The sequence below is a fragment of the Triturus cristatus genome, chromosome 11, assembly GCF_964204655.1.
Source record: "Triturus cristatus chromosome 11, aTriCri1.1, whole genome shotgun sequence".
NCBI classification, from domain to species: Eukaryota; Metazoa; Chordata; class Amphibia; order Caudata; family Salamandridae; genus Triturus; species Triturus cristatus.
Window position 1 is genome coordinate 783,921,482 of NC_140594.1, and position 16,686 is coordinate 783,938,167.

General features: G+C 46.5%; 1 protein-coding gene across 2 annotated transcripts in view; it reads right to left on the reverse strand.

Annotated features, from left to right (window-relative positions):
* The window catches only part of LOC146785437 (uncharacterized), an 83,293-nt gene that overhangs the window by 44,633 nt on the left and 21,974 nt on the right, over positions 1-16,686 (reverse strand). The gene's annotated exons all lie outside the window — the stretch shown is intronic.

The window sequence follows — 16,686 nt, forward strand, 5'->3', positions numbered from 1 at the left end:
ACAACTTGTAGTTGTAAACCAATGGCTTCACGCATCTGGGGACGACCCAGCGTACCGTATGGATCGATAGTTGCTGGGCGAGGGTGGAGTCATGGGGGCATTGTATAACAAGAGTAAGAGGCACAACCTCACGGGCCCGACGGCACACACTATACAAATTTGGTTTGAGGCGCAGAAGACGTTGGGATGGGAGGGGAAGATAACGCAGGCTATGCCATTATGGGACACAAAAAGACTGGGTATGTTACGTAATACTAAAGGATTCCGGCAGTGGGATCTGATAGGGATCTCGCGAGTCGGAGACCTCTGGAAGAAGGGAGAGGTACTTCCCTTTGCCCAATTGCAGACTGCTTATGACATGGCAGACATCGAACAGTTCCGTTACACACAAATCAGGCATGCGCTTATGGCAGTGATCGCACCGGGCACATGACTGGCGGAGTCCTCACCATTGGAGGATAGACTCCTTACAGACCATCTCAACAAAAGAGCCATTTCTCAGACATATCGGAAAATCATAAATAATCAGCCGACCCTCTAATAGTCCTTAAATCAAAGTGGGAGACAGAAATAGGAGACCTCAACGAAGCGGAGTGGCAGGAGGGCCTTTCGTCCCCCAGGGAGGTAGCGATACCATCAAAACTCAAACTGATAAAGCTGAAAATACTGCATCGCACGTATTATACCCAAACTCTCCTATACAAACTCAAGCGGACAGACTCACCACTATGTCTTCGGCAGTGCGGACAGGAGGGGACTCTTTTTCACACCCTTGGGATGTGTCCCATAGTTGTCCAATACTGGAGGGCGGTAATGCGTACACTTTCTCAGGTAACAAAAATCACGACTCTTCCAGAGCCCAGGAGGTGTCTCTTTAACATATGGGAACCCACGGATCTTAACCGTGCGATGCAAACATGGGTCACAATAGGCATGATGATGGCGAAGCGAAATATAGCACAGAGATGGGGATCTAGACAGGCCCCTACCCTCCCCCAGTGGTGTAGAGACATGGATACCGCCATGATTGCTGAAAAGGCAGTATATGTTCACAGAGAATGCCCCAAAAAATGGACTCAGATATGGGGGGGATGGAACAAGTACCGAGGGGGTATCTGCGAACCCCCTAAGGAGGACTCAGACTCAGAACTTAGTGACTGAGGAAATTGGGGGAATGACTGGGAAAAGGGTGGGTCATGTTGCAGTTCTTGACAGAGCACTGATTTGGAGGAATGAAGTAAGATATGCATATATTGATGCAATGCTGTACCAAGTGTTGAATGAAGCTGCAGGTACGTGTGGAATGATCCTCACTGTAAGCAATGCCAAAGATTGTTATGTATGTTATGAGAAAACAAATAAAAAGAGTTAAAAAAAAAATGTAGGTAAAACTCTTAAGCATGATAAATGTTACTTCTTGGTATAAGATTTAGACTATCTTGGTCATCATATTTCAGGAAATGGTATGAAACCCAAATTTCCATTAATACAGGCTATAAAAGATGTGTCACCACCCAGATATAAGGACACTTTGAGATCTTTCTTGGGGATGAGTGAGCACTATTTTAGGTTCATTCAGGAGTATGCTCTGGTGGTTCAACCCATTCGCAACATCCTCAAGAAGGGAGGAAAATTTGACAGGGATGATACAGCAAACCAGGCATTCATCAAAATTTAAAGATTTGATTGTTGATGCACCGGCCTTGTCAACTTTGAAGGCAGGATATACATGCATACTTAAGGTTGATGGCAGTCAAATTGGTATAGGAGCAGAATTGGCCCAAATGAATAACAACAATGAACAAACTGTTGCTTTTGCTTCCGGTTCATTAAAGCACGCTCAGTCCCATTACAGCACCATTGAATGGGAAGCATTAGTCAGCTGTTGGGCAATTGAAAAATTCTCTGGAGCACACATTTTGAGATATATACTGATCACAACCCACTTATTCATATGTTAAATGGACATTGTTCAGGGAACGCATAAGCTAGGCTTGTCAGACTTCTATATCGCCTACAGAAATACAACTTTACAATCCATTACATTCCTAAAGGTCAATTACATTCCTGAAGGAAATCATTTAAGAGCTGATTGCCTTTCTAGGATGCCAGTGAGTCCCTCCAATCAAATTAAGGAACTTGATGACCTTAAATGTGTGGTTGCTTCAAAATATGATTTACTAAAGTTGTCTGGGGTAGCGTCTTTGGAGTGTTGGATGAACGATTTAAAGTAAGACAATGTTTTGTCTACTGTGGTGAGTTTAGTTACAAAAGGATGTTCCAAAGAAAGGTCTTTACCAACTCTCCTGAAACCTTTTGATCAGGTGGCGAGTGAAATTTTGATTGCAGAGGATGTGCCGAACAGTAATGATGTATGCATCCCGCCCCCTTTCATTCATGAAAAATTAATGCCCCTCACCAAGGCCATTTAGGAATAGGTGGCTCTTGCAAAAATCTATAACAATTTTTCTCGTGGCCATCTTTGGACACTCAGGTTTCTGAATGGATTTGCAAGTGGAATACTTGCTTGATATCGATACACACTGGATAACACACCAAACACTACTGTATTTTGTACCACTTCCTGAAGATGTCTGGAGTAAGGTAGCATTAGAGTTTTGCAGGCCCGTTTGAGCTGCTAACACCATATAAGAGATATCTATTGGTTTTAATAGATTACTTTTCAATGTGGGTCTATTTTGAATTTTTTCTGCACCCAACACTTTTTAATTGAATTTGTAGAGAATTTTTCTTTAAATTGAAGATCCTCCCAAGGAAATAGTAACACACAACTCATGCACTTCACTTCCACACAAATGAGAACTTTTGTTGATCAGTTTCACATTAGACATTTGAAGGTGGCTTTGTACTTGCCAACTTCAAACAGACTTGTGGAAAGGATTAATAGATGTCTTAAGGAAGCTGTACAAGCTGCTATAGCGAGCAGGATATCTGTTGAAGAATGTTTAGAAAACAAGTTGTGGACATATTTGATAACCCCTCATAACACAACAGGTGTTTCACCTTTTCGCATCTTAGGAAAAAAGATCCCTGCTGTGATGTGTTCCAGACTGGATCAGAGTCTTAGATTCTAAAGAAAAGTGCTGTCAGTGTGACATTAAAGAAGTTGTCAAGGAAAGAGTCTCTTCTATTCTGGCTGCACACAAAAAGTATTTTGATGACACACATGGAGTGAAAGATATGGATGTTCAAGTCGCTGACTGGGTCATAATTAAGAGCCCAACTAGAGCTAAGAAGATGGAATCAGTCTTTTCTGCACCTGTACAAGTTACTAGGCTTGCCAAGGGTTCTGTTCTGCTTGGCAAAAAGGTTGGTGGAGCAAAAGGACTCTGGTAAAATTGTCTACAGAACAAGCCAGCAGAATAAGTAAGTACAAAGGCAACTATAGCGTGGACGCTTATAGAGATGTTTGGTGGTTTGCTTGGAATAATACTACAGAATTCCACTCAAGATCCACTGCGTCTAATGCACCTGTTTCCTCAAATGTGCTAGAATATAGGACAGGTGTGGATTCAAGTGAAACAAGTTGTTACCCAACTCTCTCTTCCTCTGACAGCTCAGATTTGAGTACCAACTGCACCAGTCCCAATATTAAAGAACAAAACTTTAGAGTTTCTTGCAATGTGTCTATGCCTTTAAAGTTTAAGGATTTTTTATATGCAATAATTCCATTATGACCTCTCTTTTTCATTATTGTTTGCTTACAATACCAAAAGTTCATTAAAACATAGGGGTCTATTAGGATGGCGGACGGAGGGCCGCCGCCGGGCTGACGGCGAACATCCGTCCGCGATCACAACCCAGAAAACCGCCAGTCCCATTAGCATTGGGGTGACGACCACGGTAGTGAGATTTTCCACCTGCCACTTTTCTGCCGGTAGCAGTCCGCATGCTTGCCGGGCGGGCGGAGCTGGACCGCTAAAACGGGGCAGGTGCAGGGCCAGGCTCCGCAGGCATTATTATGATGCCGGCGGTAGCCAGCCTCTCCGCGGTGTTGGAACTGCCATGGAAAGGCATGCGGAGAATGTCTCCGGGGGCCCATTGCGGGCCTCCAATGTGTCGGGGGGTGTGTGGGTGCACTGGGGGGGTACCATGTCCCTGTACCAGGTGGCAGGCACTGTACAGTGCCTGCCACGCAGTGCAGGGATATGCAGGACATGCTCTTTTTGACATCCCGACGGTGCTGCTGGCAGCAGCAACCGCCGCAATGTTAAATGCAGCGATCGTACTGTCGCTGTTGGATTTTGACTGCGGAGCATACTAATTGGACTGGCGGTTATGCCGTGGTCCTAGCAGGCAGTGTTTTCCTGCTACCATGGCGGTCGGGGTGAATTTCCGACCGCCATCCTAATAGACCCCTCAGTAATTTTATTTTTTAGTGGGGGAAGGTGATGTAGTGTTATGAACTGTACTGTACGTCTTATGTAAATACTTGTCCTACTTTTATGTTGCATGCTGGGACATATCGTTGTCTCGCAGCATGTTTACCTTTGCAATGCCATATCATTCCAGCATCCTTGACTCATGGGTTCAAACTCCAACTACAGTCAGTTGTTGTAACTCACCGGAGGAAGAGCTGCAGGACGTGGCCTCCTTACTTACAACAAACTAATTCAGTTTACACCAGTCAGTCAGTCAGTCATGACTAGCTTTATTTGGTTGGTATAAAACCATATGAGCATAAAAGCATAGGTATACAATGCCATATTTCTTACTTAAAATACCGAAATGTATTCAATATACCACATAAAATACATTTCAATTAAAACATGATTATAGTAATGTTAAAAATACCACAATAAATATACAAAAAGGTACAATGTAATCGCATGTTACTGATAATCAACTCCCCCTCACACACATATAGCACCAGAGTATGATATGCAGTTACTTCCCCAACATTATTCTCAGTCTAACAGCCGCAAAAATTAATTTATACAAAATCAAACAGGTCTTTTGAGATGATAGCAGCTGTAGTTTGTGAAGCAGGCCAACATATATTGATATTTTGGGTCATCAAGATTTGGAGTCAAAAGCTTTCCCTAGGAGTGGCATATACCTTGCAGAAGAAAAAGAAGTGAAGTGTATTCTGGGTGGATAAGGACATGGTGTGACCTTGCTTTCATGAAAAGCTTTGCTAGGATACAAGACCTGAAATTGCACTATATTAAATCATTACCGTATCAAGTAAAATATATGTGAGTGCAAGTAAAAGTAAAGGGAAGTATAGATAATCTGGTCTGTAGTCCCTAATGAGATATAGGCAGACACTTTATACTTCCCCAACTCCCTGGCTTTTCTTTGCTGCCGGCAAAAGTTTAGGACATCTATTTTTAGTAGTTATTTAGAAAAAGATATCATATTTTGAGGACTATGAAAAAGATCAGATCTCCTTAGCAAAGCAAATTGGTATTTCACATATCTTAACCAGGATATACAGCGGGTTTTATCTAAGCGTAGAAAATCTTTTTTAATGTCCTGGTTTAGGGCCAATTCATCTTTTGCCCACACCGAGTGCTACAGCTTAAATAGTGCCAGTTTAATATGGTCTTCTAATTTTAGCAGGCCTAGTTGCATGTGACAAATGAATGAGGGCAGGGATTTAGGGACAGAAAAGAGCCTTCTGACAAACATGTTTCCATTCGCCTGAAGAGAGGCAGTGTCACAATAACCCCACACACCAGCATCCCCAGACCATGGCAAAGCTCCACCAAGCAGCATATATTTTTCTTATGGTATCCATCGGCTTGCAACTGATCTTCACAGTGAACCAGAAAAGAGCCTCTGTTGTTTGATTTACCTGGGCAATCTGGATTTTAATTGTGAGATCAGGAACTTTTGTGATCAAAAGAAATGCCCAGATAATTAAAAGTTGTGGCACAGGCAATATTTTTCTCTATTTATATAGAGAGCTCTGGCTTTTGAGAGAGTACGCCCTAAGATCATGGTGTGAGATTTCACAATATTTGTCTGCAGGACCAATTCTATCATGCAGGCTGCAGGCTTCATTTTGATGGGGTCCGTACATTCTCCATAAGTGCCATACCTAATACGGCCTGTCACATCCTCGTGCATTTGAACCAAAAGGTGAACGACAGCTTCCTCTAATCCCAAGACAAGCATTTTGCGTCAGAGCCTGCAGCTATCCACCCACTTGAAAGATGAAGTAAGGTCCATGAAAGCTAATGAAAGACAGCCTTTCTTTGCCTGTGTATATTTACTAATAATCAACTGCAGATTTAGACACTGCTCTTTCGTTCCCAGACCCTTCCTAAACCCATACTGTATTGGGGACAAGCTACTTTTGTTGGCTAGCAATGCCTCTAAACGAGCCAACAAAATCCTTCCCAAAACCTTGCTTATGGAATCAAGCAGGGAAATATGGTGATCACAACTTGAGTCTGATTTGTCAGCCTTTTTCAAGATGAGAACAATAATAGAATTGGACCAGGATTTAAGTGGACCAATGGCAATTGCCCTTCTTAGCACATTTGTGATAAGTGGAGCCCAAAGATTGAGATTATTACTAAATAGTTCCATTGGTATTCCATCTGGTCTAGGAGCCTTTTCATCATACTCTGCTTAATTGCAGCTCTGACCTTCTCTATGGTAAAGGGTAGCAGACCAAAACAAGCGGATTGGAAATCCACTCTTACAATGCTCTGATCAGCATAGTTGTCGTATAACCTCGAGAAATGCTCACCCAATTTATAAGGTGATGTAGTTGTGTCCAAAGGAGTGCTATAACTATTATTTAAATTAACTGTCTTCCAAAATAGACAAGTATCATATTTTATGCTGGCCACATGCAAATTCTTCCAGGCTTCTTGTCTAATTGTCATATTCCTTTTCAAAATGGCTTGCCTACAGTTCCATCTACATGCCCTTACCACCTCTCTGTCTCTAGGTTCCAACTTCAAGGTGGCAACAAGTGCTTTGTGAGCAGCAGAACAAGCATTGTCAAACCATATTTTGGGCCTGTCTTGCTTAACTTTTGTATCTGTCGTCAAGAATCCCTTGATGGTGTGGCAAAACCCATTGAAAGCTCCCAAAATTTTGTAGGGATCCAGTTTCTTGTCTGACAACAGTTTCCCCTTTTTTTCAACAAGGTCTTCTAGCAAGCGCTGTATATCCATCATGGCCCATTTTTGAAGGAGTCCCTTGTTTTTGGTTAAAACATTTGGATCAATATCAGCTTGACAATTGTGCGCTACCTTTCCCAATTCCAAGGTGATAACCAGAGGATTATGGTCGCTGAGGCCATTTTGTAATATCCCAAAGTTAGTGACCTTATACTAGTGGTGCATTGGAAGAGAAATTGAATCAATAAGACTATCCTGTCCTCTGCCCGTATAGGTAACATGGCCATTTGATGGTGTCAAAATAAAATAAATGACAAGGACAAGTGAATACTTTGTCAAGATTCAAATAAAAATACCTCTACAAAAAGTGTGTTAAAAATGTGAGGGCTCATCGATATCAGTGCCAGGAACTTAATATAAAAAATTGCTAGAATGTGTAAATAGCCTGCAATTAAAGTCATCCACCCCCTCTTATCACAATGGAATACTTGCCAGGGTTATTCAGGACCTTTCTAAGAGTCTGATCAAGGGAAAAGGCAATCTCTGTGTTACTGGGCACACAATTAATATGATAGAAGTTAATCATGATGATCAATTCCTTTGTCTTGCACTGTAACATAATAATTTGAAAATGTGGTGAGTCAAGGTACATTTTATGCGTCTTCTGGGTTAGTGTAGTGGACTAAAGTGTATGCAATCTGCCTCTATGGTGTCTATGCATGGCCGGAGTGTGGATGTAAACAAAACTGTCAATATGTACTATGTCACATTGCCACATCTCCTGAAGACGTATCACATAACAATCCTTAACTACATCAAGTCATTCAGGTTTCCCCAGTTTAGCTCTTAGGCCAGCTATATTCCTAAACAAACATTTAAAATGAAGATTAGACACACGAAGGGCAGAGGATAAACGCTGATTATATCAGAGCAGGGTCCCTCAGTTATTGGTTGAAGAGATGAAACATCAATCACTTCTTCGTCTGTCAAACATACCAACTCTCAATCTGTACCAGTTAGAGTTTCAATCAGGTTAGGGGTGTTCAGTCAATAATTATCTGCAAGGCCAGACAGTGGAGCAAAGCAATTCTCATGAACATGTGGATCTGGTGTGAGGGTGATGTTAGGCAGCAGATACCTTTTCCTGTTCTTTGTGGCTGCAGTAGAAGGTTGATGATAAAATAAGCCTAATGGAAGTGTGGATATTTTATCTTGATCAGTGATTTGTAAATTTAAACAATGGAGTAAGAAACCCACAAATCTTGAACTTTTAAACTTCACAACCACACAGTCCACTATTGCAGATTTCCTAGCATGACCCAGCCAGCCTACCCTTCGTACCATAAGAATTTAATCTGCCAAATTATCGGGCCATCCTGTTTTTTATTAGCCAAAATGTGACTTTATTCTTTAAGCCCCTCCAGTCTTTGAAGGAGTACTTCGGCAAGGGATTGACACCAGTAAGAATAACCACACAGGGAGTACATTTAGGTGGTAATTGAAGACATATAGATCATCCATTACTTTCAGAATCATATCTGTTAGTGTCCACAATCTGACCGGGTGTCATGCACCTGTGTTCTGTTGTGCTGCTATTCATTATTCATGGGTCTCAATCGGTTATATAGTGGCAGGGTGAGATTATCGGTGGGTAGACCAGGTTTCCTCACTGGTATCATAGACAAGAGTCATGCTTCCATGTTCAGTATGGGAGCTGGAGGGGCTGAGCGATGTTACACTGTGTGCCCAACAAAGTTTGCAATTGATCCTCAAACTCCTTTAACTTGTGTGTTACATCTTAACAAAAGTCTTTTAATTCCGACTCCAAGTTATCAAAAACAGCGTCCAAATACTCAATAGTTCCATCCCGAGATCAGTTGGTAGTATTTGCTGTAGCATTTCTGGGCCCTTCAATGAACTCTCTGTATCTCGTGAAGCTAATGGTCATCCGATGTAACTTGCTCTGTGCTGAGAGGGGTTTAATATTTAAGGATTCAGCAGATATCCAATGAGGACCAGGATTAGAATAACTGAATCATTGGCTTGAAATTAAACTCATGTAAATGAATCTCAAGCAGGGAGTGTGGCTTGGCCAGCCAAGATGGCGGGCACAACCTCCTAGAGCTCCGCCAGCCATCCCGACCATCATCTGCCATCGGTGACATACACCACCTCTGTGCGGCTCCCTGCCTGGAGTCTCCCTCTCCCTGCTGGCTACTGACAGACCCCTCAGGGTGATGGCGGCGAGGCCGAGCTGAGCAGCGCTGAGATGCAACATGGCAGTGCAGGGCGAGACCCAGAGAAGACGGAGGCTGCCCGGTCCCTGCTAAAGTGAGACTCTGGCCTGGAGCTGCATCTCGGCTACCTCTCAGCTATGAGGAGCCCAGTGGCTGGTGCCGCCCTAGTGAAGTCGGGACTATGACCTGCACCTCCCCCCTTCTGAGGCTGCATGTGGCGGCGAGGCGGAAGGCCTTTAGGTCCCCCACGCCACGCTGAGGGATTCTGGACCTGAGAGGGAGCCCCTAGACGGCAGAGGAACCCAACACTACAATGCCATTGCCTGAGGCGCTCAGAGTGGCGGAGCCGATTGCGGGGCTGATCCTACTACACAGTGCGAACGAGCATTGGCCCACCAGAGAGGAGGCAGAAGTCGAGAGACCTTCCCTGATGCCTATGGCCAACAAAAGGTGAGTGGCAAAGTGCTTAGGGGAGGGGGGCAAATGCAGCTTGATCCGGAGAAGGGAACCTCTCCCCTCCCTTGTGCCGCCGCCCAGGCCGAGGGCCCAGAACTCCTGCCAGTCAGCTGTTAAGCCTCCCCCACTACCGGACGTGAGAGGGGTCCACAGGATCATATCATGGCCCAGAGGGATGCCTCGGCATCAGAGTCGGAGCGCGCATTCCCCCTCCCCCTGTGAGTGGGTTGGAGCGGCTGCATGGGGCCCTGGGATGGGGTACTGGACGAGAGGGACAAGCGGGAAAACAGGAAAGTGAACACTGATGGTTGGAGTGCTTCCCCCCTACGCTGCCTATTCCAACTGGATGCCACGGCAAGAACCTGTCCTACTGCATGTGCTACTAACAAACCAGGGTCCACGCTGCCCCCCTGACACACGCAAGTCAGCTGGGCCTGCAAGAGGACTGGAGAAGGCAGATTCCCAAGTTAGACACATGCACAGCACCAGCGACGACTCAGTGCCATATTCGAGGGGAGCACTTTCCATCACCGGCATGGGGCTCAAGGAAAGGAGCCCCTTGCCATATCTCCATGATGACTCATCTGAAGCACCTTCCCGCCTTAGCACTGTGAGTTAACCATGCTTGTGCTCCTCAGGGAGACCCCTTGAACTAGGAGCAGTGGCAGGCATGCTTGGAAGGCCAGAAATCTATGATTGGGACAGGCGCCCCCCTCTAGCTGACGTGGCAGAGATTCTAAACCGCATGCCACCTGTGCACAGGGGAGCCCCCGAGTGAGGTCCCTCGACCTGCTCGTAAGCCCCCAGACCCACTCTCCTCGGTATGCCTGGAGTGGAGCCAGTCGGCGTTGCCCTGAAGGAGCTGCAGTCCACCTCTGGGGGCCGGCTTCTGGTCCCGATAGGTCCGCGGGTGGAGGTGGCTGGTGACCAGCAGGGGGAAGACAGCTCGCCCCCCCATCATGTTGGAGAAGCTGGACCAGGTCCTGCCAACCATTGAACACTCCTGCATCACAGTGGAGGCATGCTTTGTATCCCTTGCAACAGATTTTATGCTCCTATGAGATGACCAATGCAATCTAGCCAACATGGTCATGGAGGGGGAAAAGACTGTAGCAATGCTACAACCGCTCATCCTGGAGAGTCGCTCAAATATTGCTGATTTACAGGCCAGGTTGTGCAGTTGGAGGATAGAGTGGAGGACCTTGAGGGCCAGTCCCGGAGAAGCAACATTCTCCTTTTGGGCCTACCATAGGGGGTTGAAGGATTGAACCTCCTCGCCTACCTGGATTCCTAGTTCATCTCCTTCACCTCACCCTCAGCACTTACCGCATTGTACTCCCTGGAAGGAGCACACTGCGTGCCGGCACAACGGCCGCCCCTGACCGCTTCAAGTCGAAAACAAAGTTGTCATGCTGTTTCCTGACTACATGAGAGCCGTCCAGCGGTAGCGTTCTTCGTTCTTGGAGGTTAAGCGTAGACTCCAACAGCAAGGAGTGCAGTACTCACTGCTGTCCCCTGCCTGCCTCAAGATATTATACAATGAGACCAGAGTATCCTTTACGGACCGCAAGGAAGCATGGGACTGGTCGGAGTGACATGGAGGGCCCCACTGACCACCCGAGGTGTCTCAGCAAAAATGCCCGGTGGGGAGGAAGCGCAGCCATGTCCCCTGACCTCAAACACATATAGCAGACCGCTGGGGGGTCTTCAGGCAGCGGAAAATGTGACCATTGCCATGCAACAAAAGACGATGACAAGGACCCACACCTGTTCACCTCAGAAGAGGACTCTATCTGCTCTGATGATTCCTGTGGCACCTCACAGTCTCTGCCCGTGGTGACTCCCCAGAATGCAGACACCCTTATTTAAACACCACCCCAGTTACCTTCACCCGGCACCAATGCCATCTGTGTTGCTCATGTACAGTTATATTGTATGGCCGATAATACACCTGGAATCTTTAATGGGCTCATCGCTGAGCTATGAATTCAGGTAGTTTTTACTCAGCTCACGTTCATCCCCATTATCTTCTATGGCTTTATTAGATTTCCAGGTTAGACAAATTTCTTTTGCGATGGGCTCCATATATTAGGATCATATCCCTACCCAGTTGCAGAATTCCCTTTGTTCCATTCTACCTCACTTCACCCTGTCACAGAAGGGGGAGGTAGGGCGGTAGAGCTTTAGACATCCCCTGCCACAAGCACAAACCACCTAGGTCTACCTGTGGCCCACACCTCTTACATCTGGTACTTAACCCTTAACATACGCGGTATGCACACTGTTCGAAAGCGTTACACTGTCTGCTCCTACCGTAAGAGGCAGAAGGCACAATTGATCTTCCTTAATGAGACACACTTGACAGTAATAGAACTTGAGCGCTTGCGCAGGCCCTGGGCGGCACAATATGCACAACAACATACTCAGCATATGCCAGGGGGTACTGGTGTAGGTCTGACCTGGGGTTCCCTTCCAGGAACACAGCAGGGAGGTAGACAAGGAGGGCTGTTATGCCTTCTTAGGGGGCAGACTGAACGGGCGGCCTGTTCTTTTGGGTAGCATCTATGCGCCGACCACTGAGCAGGCGGCCTCCTGGGACACTGTCACGAACACACTTGCGCACCATACATCACTACCGTGGATTTCAGGGGGTGAATATTACTGCATGCTTGATATTGGGCTTGGTCACTCTCACCCCCATTGCCCCGATCCCCCCCACATATGCATGTTGAATACTTTCAAGCCTGTACACACCATTGGTCCCTCACAGACATGGGGCATGCGCGTCACCCCACCTCTTGACTCTATTCCTTCTACTCAGCCCCACAAGATCTGCTTGTGTGACTGGATCATTTCCTTTGCTCCCCGCCGCTGGTCCCCTCCTCCAACACACGGACTATTTGGGCAGGGTCATTTGCGACCATGATGCACACATCATGGATCTTCGATGGACCTCTCTTCTGCCCCCAACTCCGGCTTGGAGGCTGCTGCAAGATTGTCTTGAAAACCAGGCGTTTTGGGGCGACCAGGAAACCTGAATCATGGAGAACCATAACACAGCCTCCTACAGAATACTGGAATGGGACGCTTCTAAAGTGGTTTTCTGATGTGCTTGTATAAACAGATTGCAGGCACCTGCAAGACCCTCAAACATATTATCACGACAACCGAGAACACAATGGCGGACCTGTGTAAGGCAGCGGACAAGGGCGTAACCCTCAACCAGCAATTGGTGGAAGCAAGGTATGCTCATGCATTTCTGTAGGAAGATCTGCGTCTCTATAACTTCACTGCTCATGCGACAAGGATGCACGAGAAGGGAACCAACCAGGCCGCCTACTGGTGTGGCTCGCTCAGCAAGACACGGACTTCTGGCCTATCACTGAACTGGTGTCAGGCCAGGGCCTCACCCTCCGCACCCAGGAGGACATCCTGCAAGCATTTCATGATTATTATGCCGCACTCTATGGCGCGCCACTGAGCCCAGGCGAAACCGCTGTGGGTGACTTTCTATCTGTTATCGCCCTCCCTGTATTTCGCCCATCACCAGGGCAGCATTGGATGAGGACATCTCCGCTGCGGAAGACAAACAGGTGATCTGTGACCTTGCTGGTGGCAAAACTCCCAGGTTAGACCAGTTGCCCCTGGAATACTATCACACATTCTCAACCCTCCTTTCTCCCAGGTTATCAGTCATGTATGTGGCAGCGGTGGAGGGGGGATACTCCTGCACTCCCTGCCTGAGTCCCTTTTGGTCTCCTTTCTGAAACCCGACAAGGATCCCACAAATGGCCTTGTACAGGCCCATACCCATACTAGGAGCAGATTGTGAATTATTGGGCAAGGCTCTCGATCCTCGATACAGTCCGCTACTTCCTGGTTTGGTACACCCTGATCAGAACGGATTTGTCCCCAGTCGTAACACCTCACACAACCTGCGAGAGTTCGATTTCCAGAAGAAGGTCTCCCGTAACACATGCTTCAAGAACATACAGTTCTTCATCTTACACAGCGCATACCTTCCAGCGAGTGACTGTACCATCACTTCCCAGATACACATTTCAAATGCCAATGCTGCGACGGCCTCTTTTATGCACATTATGTGGTTGTGCCTGTCCCTTCAGGCTTACTGGCGCGCAGTACATGACATGCTCCGGCAAGTAACTGGGCTACCGGATATTTTCTCCTGGGAGGCTTGCTCGCTCTGTATCCTCAGGAGGCAATAACAGCACAAAGTGCAGTTGAGATTTGGCACCTTAGCACCGTTGTCAGTCAAACAAACTATCCCATAACAGCGCTCTTCAGTTCCCCCACCTATGGAGGGGCACACTATGTAAACGGGGCGTGGCGGAGGAGACTGCGCTCCGCTCCGACGAGGTCCGCCGCTTTCGCCGCAGGCTTATCTCCCAGCAATGGGCTGGTATCCACTTCTGCTCTAGGCAATTGGGCAAAGAAGAGGACATGTCTCCGTATACCCCGGTGTCAGGAATCCCCTCCCGCACATGGATTCCCTCCCACGATGCCACTTCCGTGAACCTGGTGCGCTTGGAGGAGAGCGGACTACAACTCCCAGAATGCCCTCCGGCAACAATTGCCTTATGCAACTCAAGTGTTCTGGTTACATAACACCAAGGGTAACGCCTAGTTTTCATGTTATGCAACTCAAGAGTTCTGGTTGCATAACACCAAGGGGAACGCCTAGTTTTCATGTTATGCAACTCAAGAGTTCTGGTTACATAACACCAAGGGTAACGCCTAGTTTTCATGTTATGCAACTCAAGAGTCATGGTTATACAACGCCAAGAGTACTACTTAAGGAGAAGATCACTGGGACTCGGCGTCGGATATTCTGATCTTTGCAGGAGTACCTGGTTGAGGTACACGGACCCGTTGGTGAGTTGAGCGGCGGAAGGAACATTCTAAGGAGCGGAGGAGAGGTGCTGGCGTGTGCTTCCTGCCCGTGTCCTGTCCCGTTCTGAGAGCCGTATTCAACGTCATAGGGCACAAGTCCCGTTGGTAGAGCCGAAGCTCCCAACGGCCTGACAATTTGGAGAAAACGAGGTTGGTGCGAGCCGAAGCTCCCAACCCTCGTTCCTTGGGTAAACACACGCTTATAGCTAAGACGTTAACCAGGAGGTGTTTCCGCGTCTTAGCCATCGACACTCGTAGGAGAACTGGGATAGGTAGAGCGGCTGCTCCCATCCATTCTCTGCGCCACCTTGGGTATCATCACTTAAACCCGGATACAAGAGACGCACACTAGGAGGTGTTCCCAGCGTCTTTGTGTTGTGGCAGTACTCTGGGGGATACTGGTAGAGCGGCTGTTCCCAGGTGGTAGAGAGCCCGGCCGGGTGACTCCCACGTGCCCCCCCGTAGATTCCACAACTTTGGAACTACCCTTCACAGCGGTCGAGTGGCATTGTCGGCCACTGCTTAGCACTGTGCCCTCCGTTGGAGCATACCGGGTCCGGTGTGCATGCGGAGGACGGTTAGACGAGCTGTGAATGGGTATCGTACTTTAACTGGTGATTCCAGTACCGGTATTCTTTGTTGTCTGTAGTTGTTTATCTGTTTATTAAATCATCCTTAAACCTCCATTTCTCTGGTCCGTCGTCTGTTTGTCCCAACCCCGAGAAAGCCAGGACGTAACACCCGGCGAGCCCCTTTACCGCCACGCCAGGGCACCCTAACACAGTCAGAGCGTGGACTTGCTACCCTGCTCCATAGCCCTATAGAAAACAATAGACTATCCGTTCTATGCCATGCTCCACCCCCTTACCTAGTCCCTCATTTCCGTTCTCCAGTTCAAGTAATCTGCGATATCCCACCAACTGCCAGGCCCTGACTTCAGCATCATACTACAGCCAAATTGCACACACGGAGCCTCCTTCTTTAGCAAAACCCTGATTACGTACAGCCTCCGTGACAGCAGGATATACAAGATTGCCTGACGCTCCACATGCTGATGTAATGCATTACTATTGAACCCTGCTGTAAGACGTGACAGATTTGTTAACTTGTTAAATGCAAATAAAAACAATTTAATTTTAAAAAATGAATCTCAGGAAAAGACTATGACCACTGCCAACCCAAATCTTCTAAAGAAACGTAGGCGAGCAAGGATCAAACAAACTAAAAGTTCAGTCGCTGCAATGAAGACTATTAGCATAAGGATTTGATGGTCAGAGATTTCTCTATGCAAACCTCTTTAGTCATAGGTGACCCAATTAAGAATGCACGTTCACTTTAAGACAATAAATCAGAATGATCCAGCGGTAATTACCTGGTAATTTCCCTATTCAAAACCACATCACCTATGGTTTACCGCTGTAAAGGGTGAAAAATGATGGATCTTTTGATGACCGTGTTTCACCAAACAGGAGACTTTACATATATATAAAAATTAAATGCAAACAATATTAGAGGCAATAATGAGAGTGGTGAGTTATTTTAAAGGGTTTTATTTAAGTCAAAAGTTAAGGTTCTCTGACTCTTTATTCATTAGTCAAATATCAATCAGGTTACAGAATTGAAAAATAGGAAAAATAGCATTAATACAGAACATATTACAGTCTGCATATAAGCATCACATATAGGAAGGGAAATGTGGTGCAAATTGTCAGTCAACACTCTTAAAGAGTTTCTAAGAAAAAGAGTAAGTCTTACAAGGTTAATCAATAATTGATAATGGCAAAAATATCCCATAAAGAGAAATAAATGCAGTTTAGCACCTAAAATCTAAATCTGTTCTGATCCTTTCAGCTCTTTCCCTCTGCTTCGCTGTGCTAGTCTGTGTCTCTGTCTCAAGCTGCACCATAGCCCCCACAGAATGCAGCCCCTCCCTGTCTCTGTGTCCAGCACAGAAACTGGGCCTGGAGAGAGGCAAAAAG